Below are 13,098 nucleotides of genomic sequence, written 5' to 3'. Positions count from 1 at the left end.
ATCTTTAAGCTGCCAGAGTTACTGAAGCTCTTCTCACACTGGTCACAGTTATAAGGCTTCTCTCCTGTATGAATGTGCTGGTGTTTATTTAAGTTGCCAGAGTTACTGAAGCTCTTCTCACACTGGTCACAGTTATAGGGCTTCTCTCCTGTATGAATGCGCTGGTGTATCTTTAAGATGCCAGAGTTACTGAAGCTCTTCTCACACTGGTCACAGTTATAGGGCTTCTCTCCTGTATGAATGCGCTGGTGTGTCTTTAAGTTTCCAGAGTTACGGAAGCGTGTTCCACATTGGTCACAGTAGTAGGGCTTCTCTCCTGTATGAATGCGCTGGTGTATTAGAAAAGTGGACTTATGGATGAATCTCTTTCCACACTGGTCACAGCAGTGAGGCCTTGACTCGTTCATATCTCTGCTTGTTGTTGGGGAGCAATGCAGCAATTGTACCTGGAGAAGAGAGAAGTACAACAATGAAGAGTTCAGATCTTGTGTCTGTGTTTTGTATTCGTTCAGTTTGTATTTCTCTAGTTCTAAAAATGTCTCTAGTTCTAATTTATGCTCCAAATTTAGCTGTTGATGTGATCTAACGGTGAATCTGCTCCAAGGGCGGTTATTGAAAACTGGCCAACATTAATAAAATACTGAGATAAAACCCAACAGGCAGTTGCCTGCAATATGATATTGTGGTTGCATCTGTCCTTGTAACAATATCATTGTTGTTCCTAGTTTGTGTTGTTCTGGGGAGCAATTAAGAGTACACAGACCACTATGAAATGAATGAATCCATGTATTGTTTAGCCAAATAGTAGCCTATTGATCATTTGTTTGTAATATGTTTATCAGATCAAGATCATGAATTAATTACAACAGTCTTATAGTATCCAGCATATTGCCACCCTTTATTACATGGCGTTTTCACATTCGCCGAAATGCTTGCTTGTGATTGGTCAACAGCCCCCCGACTGCGGTCATTATTTTTCAATAATGACCGCAGATCTTTCAATAATGACCGCAGAGCGCAGCTGTTCGCAATCAAGCCCACTGACACACTGTTTCAGTGCAATTAGACACTGCCGTGCCGGCGATGACAGGGGGCGGAGCGACGAGCGGAGGCAGAACACAGCGGAGCCAGAACACAGAGGCTGCCCGCGATAATAATAATCACTTTATTTGGGCTGACAGAGCCACAGAACAACTGCGATTTGTCAAATGAATTAGGTATATTGTTAGTAAGTTATCCATGTAATAAGCGGGATAATGTATAGCGCTGCACTGACAGCGGAGCCAGAGGCTGCCCGCGATAATAATAATCACTTTATTTGGGCTGACAGAGCCACAGAACAACTGCGATTTGTCAAATGAATTAGGTATATTGTTAGTAAGTTAGCCATGTAATAAGCGGGATAATGTATAGCCTACTCGGTCATTGTCGCAAAATAATTGACCGACACGGAGTTTAAAATACCGAGGCGCCGCGCGGCGCCTCGGTATTTTAAACTCCGTGTCGGTCAATTATTTTGCGACAATGACCTCGTAGGCATACATTATCCCTTACATAACCTTTCAGTCTGCCCAGCACCAAGACAACTGTTGGCATTGCAGCCTTGATGCTGCTTGTTAATCCTGTTGTGGCCTATGGCTGAAAGGCAAAGGAGGAAAGACTTGTTACCTTTATCTGTTGATTTGTTCATATCCGTCTGTCATAGTAGTTACATCTGTGCCCATAGATGTGAAATAAGGTGTGAACTAACTAAGTTATTTAGATATATTATGCTTATGTAGATCTGATAAACATATTACAAACAAATGATCAATAGTCTACTCTTGGGCTAAACAATACATCCGTATTGTCAATTGTCACTTTTATCAAAAAAGGACAAGAAAAAGAAAACACTATCAAACAGCAGCTTTCTTTCACTGATAGTTAATTACTACGTATTTGTATCCCAGCAGCTCTTTTCTTTTTGACCAATCCTTTGACAATGAGTGTCTTTACAGCTACATAGAGCTATCAGAGGTAGAAGAGAATTACGTAGTTGCAGATGCTAGCAGTTAGTCGAGATGGTAAAATACTACAAATGTAAAACATTTTAGCTGAGAGGGAATATGTTTTGCAATTTGGTTAAAAGTTTTGAAAAAGTTAGGTATGGTGTTAGGTATGGGCATAAGGTTTAAAATAAAATCACTGCATACAACTTGGGGTAACCGCCTGGTGGCCTGTATGCATAAAATCCAATATGGCCACCATGGGAAAGAGAACATGTCATATCTCCGCTCCTATTAGAACTAGATCCTTGTATAATATCACATTTTCCATGTTTGTTGGTGCAAGGGATCCATTCTGAAGTAATTATTACATCTCAAGGTCATTGTAAAGGTCAAATGTCAGCCAGCGTGAGACAATCCCTCTCCAGGATCAACGCTCGCAAAGCTGGGGGCCCAGACAACATACCCGGGCGGGTGCTGAAAGACTGCAGTGGAGCTCACTGATGTCTTCACAGTAGGGATGCCCCGATCGATCGGCCAGCGATCGGTATCGGCCGATATTCAGTACAAATATGAGATCGGTGAATTCCGATAATGCTTTATTTCGTGAAAACCGATCGAAAAACATGATCCAATTCTTAGCGGAGTTCTCACTCGCTGACTTCTCTCTCAGGCACACCGCTGCTGCAGCGCACTGCCCCTCCCCCTCCTCCTCCTCCTCCTCCCCGTCCCAGACCCGTGTCAACAGAGGCTCCAGCAATAGTCTGCTCTAGTGCATGCAACCTCTGTGAGCTAACGTTAGCTACCTAGCTAACATTACTGTTTAAACTAAATGACCCAGTCAACTATTCACTTTTAGTTTAATACTAGGGCTGTCAGTTTATCGCGTTAATTAGATTAATTAATTACACAGCAAATTATCGCGTTATGAAAATTAACTCAAAATTAATTACAACATTTTTTTTTTTTTTTATATTTTTTTTTTTATCTCATTCATTCCATAAGAACGTAGAATACACATTACAGACTTTTTTTTATATGGTCCATTTGCATGTTCTTGGTATCTGATTCTAGGGACATCTATGGATCTCAGCGAATGTATTCCCAGTGTCCGAAATACTGTGTCTGTTACTAGGCTTGAGTAAATTGTAATGAACCAAATGAGAATATCAATAAATTTTTTTTTTTATCTTTGACTGTGAATAACACTATGCTCAAATTGACCAGACCTGAAAAATCTAAGCAAATTAATAGATGGAATATGATTAAACAGAAGGTTTTGTAGATACAGTACTGAATTCTGCCATCCGGACACATGCTATTTGAAATATGATTATAGAATATAGAATATCAGGCATAAAATGGTTATGCGATTAAAATGCGATTAATTAGATTAATTAATTACAAATCCTGTAATTAATTAGATTAATTTTTTTAATCGCCTGACAGCACTATTTAATACATGAGGCATTGTCTAACGTTATCTAGCTGGCTAGCTACTGATAGCTCCTGATATCAACAAATGCTCCAGCAATAGTCGAGTGCATGATACCTCCGTTAGCTAGGTAGCTAACGTTAGCTAGGTAGCTAACGTTAGCTCACTGTTTAAATAAAATGTCCCAGTAAACGAAATAGTTCACTGAGGCGTTGTCTTAACGTTATCTAGCCGGCTAGCTACTGATAGCTCCTGATAACAACAAATGCTCCAGCAATAGTCGAGTGCATGATACCTCCGTTAGCTAGGTAGCTAAGGTTAGCTAACGTTAGCTCACTGTTTAAATGAAATGTCCCAGTAAACTAAATAGTTCACTGAGGCGTTGTCTTAAGGCGATCCCATAGTCCAGCAGACTGTACACAGAGCAGACTCCGCGGATGTCCGCGCGGCTCTTTGAGCTTTCATAGTCGAGCAGATCTCAGCGGACGTCCGCGGTCTATTTCCTACATTTCTCGCACCAGTTTTACTACATTTCCCACAATTCTGTCTGTTCTGCTGTACTGGCAGATCAGAGGGAACATTATCAGCGAGAGAGCGAGAGAGAGAGAGAGCGAGAGAGCGAGAGAGAGCGAGAGAGAGAGAGAGAGAGAGAGAGAGAGAGAGAGAGAGAGAGAGAGAGAGAGAGAGAGAGAGAGAGAGAGAGAGCTTCACGGGCTCATCTCTCTCCTCGCGCCACCAATCGCTCGCGCGGCGTCACATTAAATGCAGTTCGATGTCAACCAAAACGCTGAGCAGCGTTTTGTGTGACACCAAGTCAGCGGCGCGGATGTCCGCGCCTCAGAAAATAGGAGCGTCGCACCTGTGGGTCTGCTGTCCGCTGAGATCAAAGCTCAAGAGTCCGCACGGACATCCGCGGAGTCTGCTCTGTGTACAGTCTGCTGGACTATGGGAGCGCCTTTAACGTTATCTAGCCGGCTAGCAGTAGCTACAGATAGCTCCTGATATCAATGTCTTATAACATTGATTTGATGCGTATTCGAGCCCCTGGCTTGCATCGCAGTCACGAAAGGGGCTAATTGAGGGCATGCTGAATGTGATTTGACCAAAGCAGAGTATACACACAGACAGTGGAGCTGTTTGCAGATAGCGAGCATTTTGACTTGTTGCGTGGTGGCGATGTCTTGCAGATAATACAACTACAAGTATAATTATATAATATATATATTTTATTAAAAAAAATTTATATAAAAAAATAATTATATAAAAACAAAAACGATCGGTATCGGTATCGCCCGATATGGCTCATAGACGATCGGTGATCGGTGGCAAAAAACGTGATCGGGGCATCCCTACTTCACAGAAATCTTTAACACCTCCCTGAGCCACGCCGCTGTCCCCACATGCTTCACAGACATCTTTAACACCTCCCTGAGCCAAGCCACTGTCCCCACATGCTTCAAAGACATATTTAACACCTCCCTGAGCCAAGCCACTGTCCCCACATGCTTCAAAGACATCTTTAACACCTCCCTGAGCCAAGCCGCTGTCCCCACATGCTTCAAAGACATATTTAACACCTCCCTGAGCCAAGCCACTGTCCCCACATGCTTCAAAGACATCTTTAACACCTCCCTGAGCCAAGCCACTGTCCCCACATGCTTCAAAGACATCTTTAACACCTCCCTGAGCCAAGCCACTGTCCCCACATGCTTCAAAGACATCTTTAACACCTCCCTGAGCCAAGCCGCTGTCCCCATATGCTTCAAAGACATATTTAACACCTCCCTGAGCCAAGCCACTGTCCCCACATGCTTCAAAGACATCTTTAACACCTCCCTGAGCCAAGCCACTGTCCCCACATGCTTCAAAGACATCTTTAACACCTCCCTGAGCCAAGCCACTGTCCCCACATGCTTCAAAGACATCTTTAACACCTCCCTGAGCCAAGCCGCTGTCCCCACATGCTTCACAGACATCTTTAACACCTCCCTGAGCGACGCCGCTGTCCCCACATGCTTCACAGACATCTTTAACACCTCTCTGAGCCACACTGCTGTCCCCACATGCTTCACAGTAGGGCTGGGCGATATGGCCTAAATATGATATCACAATATTTTCTGACCTTTCTGCGATACACGATACACATCACAATGTTTTTCCTTTTTTCCCCAAACAATTCATTATGAGGCTTACCAAGACAGTATTTGAGTTTGCAAGCTAACATTAAAGACAAAATACTCATGCATTTAGCATTTTTATATTATATATTAGATTTAGATTATTGGATTCTTAGATTATATATTGTAACTATTTATTTATTTATGTATACATTTATTATTTGAACGGCTTAAGGCTATATCTGTACTTGATGTTTGTTTGTTGTGTTGCATACTTGAAATAAACTTCAATCACATCAAATCAAACCCCCCCTCTTAAAAACAAAAACCTGTTTAACCTAGCCATCTATAAAACATCATGCTAAAACTGTGAAACAAATGTCCTACTCCCCTAAAGAAAGAAATACATAGCAAACATGACTCAGTTATCCAATAGTGCTGCTGCTTTTTATTTTGTTAAAATCTTTTAGTTAATAAGACTAAAAGACTACAATATGACTACAACGATTTCATGACGGCTTCCTGTCCTCGCATTCCAGTTCCGGTTTACGTTACATTTTCAACAACAGATTGCTGCTAATTAAACACTTCATGGAAACGGAGTAACGTTATGTCGAGTTCATACGTGTAGTGTAGTATGAACTCGACATAACGTTAACATTACTCTGTGTCCACTGTTGCTGCCACGGTTGCAGTGTACCATCCATCTGCCACGCAGATGGATGGTACACTCTGTTAGCACTGTAGCTAATCCGCTCATAGACTACCGATAGCAGTACCGTTAACATCGGAGCTTATCAATACTCCTGGGTTTCGGGGGGCATCCCTAGCACCGAGCCACCGCCTCTCTGTCTCTGGCTAGGTGTGTGCGCTTGCGTGCGTGTATGTGCGTGTAGATGATGTAATTTGGGCAAGTGTGTGTGTGACTGACTTTTTCTTCTGCGAGAGGGAGAGGCGAGAGGGAGAGGAAAGCATTTAGCACTGCGCTTGTAAGTCTCACCTTTAACACGAGGGCAAAACATCACGATATCCACGATACGTTTAAAAAGTGTATCGTTAATGAACTGTACCCGATATTTATATAATATCGTCATATCGCCCAGCCCTACTTCACAGACATCTTTAACACCTCCCTGAGCCACGCCGCTGTCCCCACATGCTTCAAAGACATCTTTAACACCTCCCTGAGCCACACCCAGGGACCGAAACTAAAGCCCGCCGCCCGCCAGGGGCGGTCTGTTTTTACCTTTGGCGCATGACACTTAGAGGGCTGCCCGCCGTGTGGCGTGTAGTTCATAAGCAGGCCCCTAAAAATATTTGTATGCGAACGGTAAAAATCAATTACGCGCACGCTGTGCGAATACAGATTATAGCCACTCTCGTCTTTTTTTTCCTCCGCTGCGAGATCGTTAAAAAACTACAAGTCCCACATTGCACTCAAGCCAACGGTCCAATCACAGTAGAGTGAAGTGACTGGTTTCATGGGAAATAAAGCAAATGACCAATCGGAAGCCCTCATTTTTCTTGTTTACTTCCTGAAACTCCGCGATCAGGGCTCTCGTTTTCCGAGACACCAACTTATTATAGTCTCTCTTACCAATAGCAATAGATTTTAGAACACCTAGATTTATCGATAGCAATAGTAATATAACGTTAATGCAACAAAACGAATGCCTTGCTTTGTTAATCATAACGTTGATGCAGTAGCGTATGTCGGTGTGTTGGCTGTAACGGACATGACAATAATAACATAACGTGTACACATTAAAATTGCGATAATCTATTCTAACATTTTCAAATCGATGCAGTTGAATTTCCCCCTTAGGATCGATGCATTGTTACACCCCTACACCAAAGTCACTGGCCCACTGTGTATCTGTGTGTATAATAACTTGGCTAGCGTTATCAACAGCAGAGGTGGGCAATGGGTCCAGCTGCAGCACCGGAGTGCAAGCGATGTGATGTAATTGGCAGACTCGACTGTTAATCAATGGTCTACCTGACACGCAAACTCAAACAATGTTTCTGTACTGGAGGTGTGATTGATTGATTGATTGAAAACTTTATTAACAGATTGCAGAATGGGTACAATACAGTACAGCTCAATACACACAATTGTTAAGGGGATGCAGACCAGAGAAAGACTTTCGTCTTGTTTACATCAGGGTCCCCCATTTCAATTAATCAGGAAAGTGTACAGTAGGAAAGTGTACAGTATTTCAATAGGCAACCCTGAAAGGATTATTTTTCTAGAAGAGCAACACAGCCAAAACAGACAGTGGAGCTGTTTGCAGATAGCAAGCATTTTGACTTATTGCGTGGTGGCGATGTCTCGCAGATAATACAACTACAAGTATGATTATATAATATATATTTTATTTAAAAAAAAAATTTATATATAAAATATATATTGGCAGGTAAGAAATATGCTTGGCGGGTAGACTCTTCCCATCTACCCGCCACTGGCCGGTGAGTCAAAAAGTTAATTTCGCTCCCTGGCCACACCGCTGTCCCCACATGCTTCACAGACATCTTTCCCACCTCCCTGAGCCATGCCGCTGTCCCCACATGCTTCACAGACATCTTTAACACCTCCCTGAGCCACGCCGCTGTCCCCACATGCTTCAAAGACACTATCATCATCCCGGTCCCAAAGAAGGCTTCTCCAGCTGCTACAATGACTACCGTCTACTCAAGATACACTACACCACTAAGGTACCCATGTACATGTCAAAATACTTCCCAAAGGTCAGTGAATACCATGACCACAACACCGGAGGGAGTTCCACAAATCATGTCCAACCCAGATTCGGCTCAAACAAGGGACTAAACACGTTCCGCAATTATGCCACATCAATGTGGAAGGCCCTACCCACAGCTGTAAAGGAATGTGACTCACTACCCACTTTTAAAACCACTCTCAAGGAGCATCTACGGGTGACTGCAATTCGAAACTGGCCCCTGTAAATGTCCAAACCCAACCCCCTCCAATGTACAGTTTTGGGAGGTAGGGAGACCGCTGGGAGAGAATAGCCTTTTCAAGGACATTTGATAGGAATGGGAGCTTGGAGATTGGCCTGTAATTATTGAGATGGGTGGAGTCTAGGTTGGGTTTTTTCAGAAGGGGCTGGACCACTGCATGTTTGAAGCAGGTTGGAACGGTACCAGTGAGTAGGGAGGTGTTAATGATAGAGAGGATGCTGGGGCCAGTTGTGTGAAATACTTCTTTGAGAAGAACAGAGGGAACTATGTCAAGGGGGGAGTTGGTCGGTTTCATGGCTGAGACTATATCTGTGAGAGTAGAGAGGGTGATGGGTTGAAAATAGGCCAAGGTGGATGAACAGGGCGGTGAAACATCTAAGCTACGTGTAGGTGGTGTGATGTTATTTCTGATTACCTCAATGTATGTCATACGTATATATGTTATGATGAATTGAAAATGGGGGACCCTGATGTAAACAAGACGAAAGTCTTTCTCTGGTCTGCATCCCCTTAACAATTGTGTGTATTGAGCTGTACTGTATTGTACCTATTCTGCAATCTGTTAATAAAATGTTCAATCAATCAATCAAAACAGAGCTAAGGTAGCTAACGTTAGCTAAGCTAGTAGCAACAATTAGTTAGTAACTAATTACAACTCATGTACTTACTGATTCGATACTTTCTTTCGGATCCCGAAGACTTGGTACAGCTCCCTTCTTTAGCAACAGCCTTGAAATCACCCCAGCATTATAAAGTCCTTCAATGTCGTCTTTGCAAAAATGTGCGGTACACACCAGACTATGAGAAGTTACAGCAGTTGGGGGGTCTCCAAAAACAAACTTGGCCCATTGCTTGCGGAGCACGACATCGTTAGGAAACGAGTGCAAGGACGTATTCGCTGCTAGGCAGCCAGGAACAGCACAACATATCTTGCCCGTTTTGCTCCATGTTTTTTGTTTCTTGTTTGATATCTTTAAACCTGACTGAGGTTCCCCACTCTCCTTCCAATCATCACTGTCATCAGTCTCAGAACAGTCTGAAGAGCGAAGCTGGCCATCTCTAGTTGGTTCTAAATCACCAGCTGGATCTAAGTTACTGGCTGGTTCTGATAGTCCACAGTCCTCCCTATCAGGTTCTGTTTTCATCTGTCCAGTTGAGGTGCTGGGTAAAGAGTAAGCTTCTCTGTTTTTCTCCCTCTGGGTTTGAAGATGCTGGAAGAACAGAGCGTTCTCTTGACCATCTTCACATTTCACTGGGTCTACTGTGATCTTGGAGAGATCAGCTTCTTCCAGCCCTTGATGTAGTTCCTCTTTAATCTGTAAGAGCTCTGGGTCCTGGGTTTGGCTGAGCAGTGAGGACAGAGTATTCTCTCCATCATGTTCATATTTCACAGGGTGTAAGGTCATCTTGGAGCCTCCTCTATCAGCCTCCTCTAGATCTTGAAATAGTTCCTCCTCTTCCTCTTTAATCTGTAGGGACTCTGGGTCCTGGGTTTGGTTAAACCATGAGGACTGAGGTTTCTCTTCACCATCTTCACTCTTCACAGGGACAGGATTGTATGTCAACTTGATGATATCAGCCTCCTCCAGACCTTGAAGCTGCTCTCCCTCCTGACTGCTCCAGAGTTCCTCCTGTTCCTCTTTCATCTGTAGGGGCTCTGCCTCCTCCTGGCTCAGACTGGGGCTCCTCTCCTGCTGCTCAGGGGGAACCTCCTCTTCACAGACAGAGAGCTGTGGGGGGTCTGCAGGGAGGAATAATAATAATATGAATAACAAACATTAAGATGCAGTAGTAGTGTTGTCAAAAATATCGATTTTTCTATACATATCAATTCTGAATATTTAAAAGTTTCAATACTAATTTCCCGCAATATCGATACTTTCTGCACTATCGATACCAGCTGGCTTTCTCGCCGTCTTCTCTCCTACAGCAAGTTGCTGACACACAGGCACACGCTGCTGCAGTGCACACATTGCCCCTCCCCCTCACAGACCAAGTGCAGAGCCTCCGGCAACTTGTCGTGACAGCGCCTCTTTCAACATCACTGAAGCATTCAACAAAATGTCCCAGTAAACTATTAACTTTAGTTTAATACACAAGGCGTTGTCTAACATTGTCTAGCTGGCCATCATATATAGCTCATAATATCAACGGCTGATAACATCATTGAAGTTCGTTTTTGCAGCTGTTGGCTAGTGTTGAGTTAAATGTAAGGTGCAAGAATTGAGTTCTGTATTAATTGAGAATGATTTACATGTTATGGCCTTATCTGAGACACATTTGGATACATTCACAGAGGATACGGAGGTTTGATTGATTGATTGATTGATTGAAAACTTTAATTAACAGATTGCAGAATTGGTACAGTATAGTACAGCTCAATACACACAATTGTTAAGGGGATACAGACCAGAGAAAGACTTTCGTCTTGTTTACATCAGGGTCCCCCATTTTCAATTCATAATGACACCTTTGACATACAGATATAATAATCTAATCTAATCATCTAACCTAATCATGACATTTATGACATACAGATATACAGTACTGTTACATTTGTGACATACAAGATGTGCAAATATACAGTACTGTTAAACAGATCCTAACAGTAAATAATATTATATACATACAAGGGGGAGGGAAATGTACATTAGGAGGGGGTGGGTGGGTGGGAGGGGGGTTCAGACATTTACGGGGGCCAGTTTCGAATTGCAGCCTCCCGTAGGTGCTCTTTGAGAGTGGTTTTGAAGGTGGGTAGTGATTCAATTTTTTTTTACAGCTGTGGGTAGGGCGTTCCACATTGATGTGGCATAATTGCGGAACGTGTTTAGTCCCTTGCAGTGGCGTAGCGGAGGCCCCCGCACCCCCGGAGCTTAGGGGGCCCCGCCCCCACTGTAGACTATCCTCTTAGATTTCGTAACACGCGGGAACAGGGCGCAGTGTGAGGAGCCCAGTATGGTTCTGCGGGGCTGCAGCTGGATGCATCTCGCGCAGAGGGCGGGCCCCCCCCCCCCCCCTGCTATGGTCACCTGCGACGGGCTGAGATATGAACGAGTAACGTGTGGACCAGATTGACGCGACACAATCCTATTGGGCAAAACATCACGATATCCACGATACGTTGAAAAAGTGTATCGTTAATGAACTGTACCCGATATTTATATAATATCGTCATATCGCCCAGCCCTAATGGGTACCTTAGTGGTGTAGTGTATCTTGTAGACCAGGCCCATTGCAAGTTCCTGTACTCTGTCGTCTACTCTAAGCCATCCTAGGTTGTCAAAATGGGCAGGGGTGAGGTGGGTTCTAGGAGTAAGGTCAAGCAGTAGTCTGACCAGTTTGCTTTGTGATGTTTATAATCTTGTTTTTAGTGCCTTTGAGGTGCTTTGGTACCATGAGGTGCAGGCATAGTCGTCAGGGCTGACCTTTGAATATTTTTTTGGCATTCGAAGCTTCGGGGCCGAAATTCGATTTTAATACAAAGCTTCGAGATTAAAAAAAGAATTTAATAAAAAAAAAAAAATTATGTTGTGGGACTTGTACAGCACTTTGTTCAACTTTGTCAGTGCTGTAAAGTTTAAACCTTTTTAAATCTTAGACAAACTAAACACTTTGCTTTCATGAAATATTGTAAGCCATCATTTGAGGTGTTATAAAAGCAGCACAATGAACACAAATCTGTCAGTGCCGAGTCCGACCTCATCTTAAACAAACAGCATTACTTGTTGTAGTTAATAAAGAGAGGCAGAGTTGATTTAGCAAAAAAAATAATATATATAGATATATTTTTATTTTATTTTCCGAAGCTTTTAAATATTTAGGACAGCCCTAATAGCCGTAGTACCCTTGAATGAGTGCTCCTGTTAGTCTTCAGGGTATTTTTGTTTACCAGAGAGGAGATCCGGTACAATAATCTTGTTCGTTGGTTGACTTTTTTGATTACATTGGATGCCATCTTGTCACAGGAAAGATCTGCCTCTAGGATGGAACCCAGGTATGTAATTTCATCTTTCCTTGTGACAATATTGTCACCCACTGTAACTGAGAAGCCGTCGGTCTTGCTGAGTTTGATATTTTATCCGAAGAGAATGGACTCTGTTTTACCCAGGTGTAATGATAGTTGGTTATCAGCGAGCCAGGTGCAGATTCTGCCTAGTTCAGAGCTGAGGGTTTTTTCAACCTGTAACTTGTTCTTGTCAGAGACCAGCAGGGCTGAGTCGTCCGTGAACAGGAACAAGTTGCAGTCACAAGCTGATGGGGGGGGGGGGGGGGAAATAGGGTACCGTTTACCTCTACCATCTGTTATCTCCCCTCCAGGGAGGATTGCATCCAGCTCACTGATAAACCATCAAAACCAATTGCTTTTAGCTTGTCAATCAGGATGGAGTGATTGACAGTGTCGAAAGCCTTTTGTAGGTCCAGCATGACCATGCCGCAGTATTTGCCCATGTCCACCTCTTGTTTGATGTGGTCGTTCAAATAGAGAAGGCATGTGTCAGTGGAGTGGGATGTTCTGAAGCCAGATTGGAATTCGTAGATGAGATTTTTTCCCGCGAGGTACTTTTCGACCTGTTCGTGT

Source organism: Notolepis coatsorum (genome assembly GCF_963971535.1).
Source record: "Notolepis coatsorum genome assembly, chromosome: 9".
NCBI lineage: Eukaryota > Metazoa > Chordata > Actinopteri > Aulopiformes > Paralepididae > Notolepis > Notolepis coatsorum.
This window is presented reverse-complemented; position numbering follows the sequence as displayed.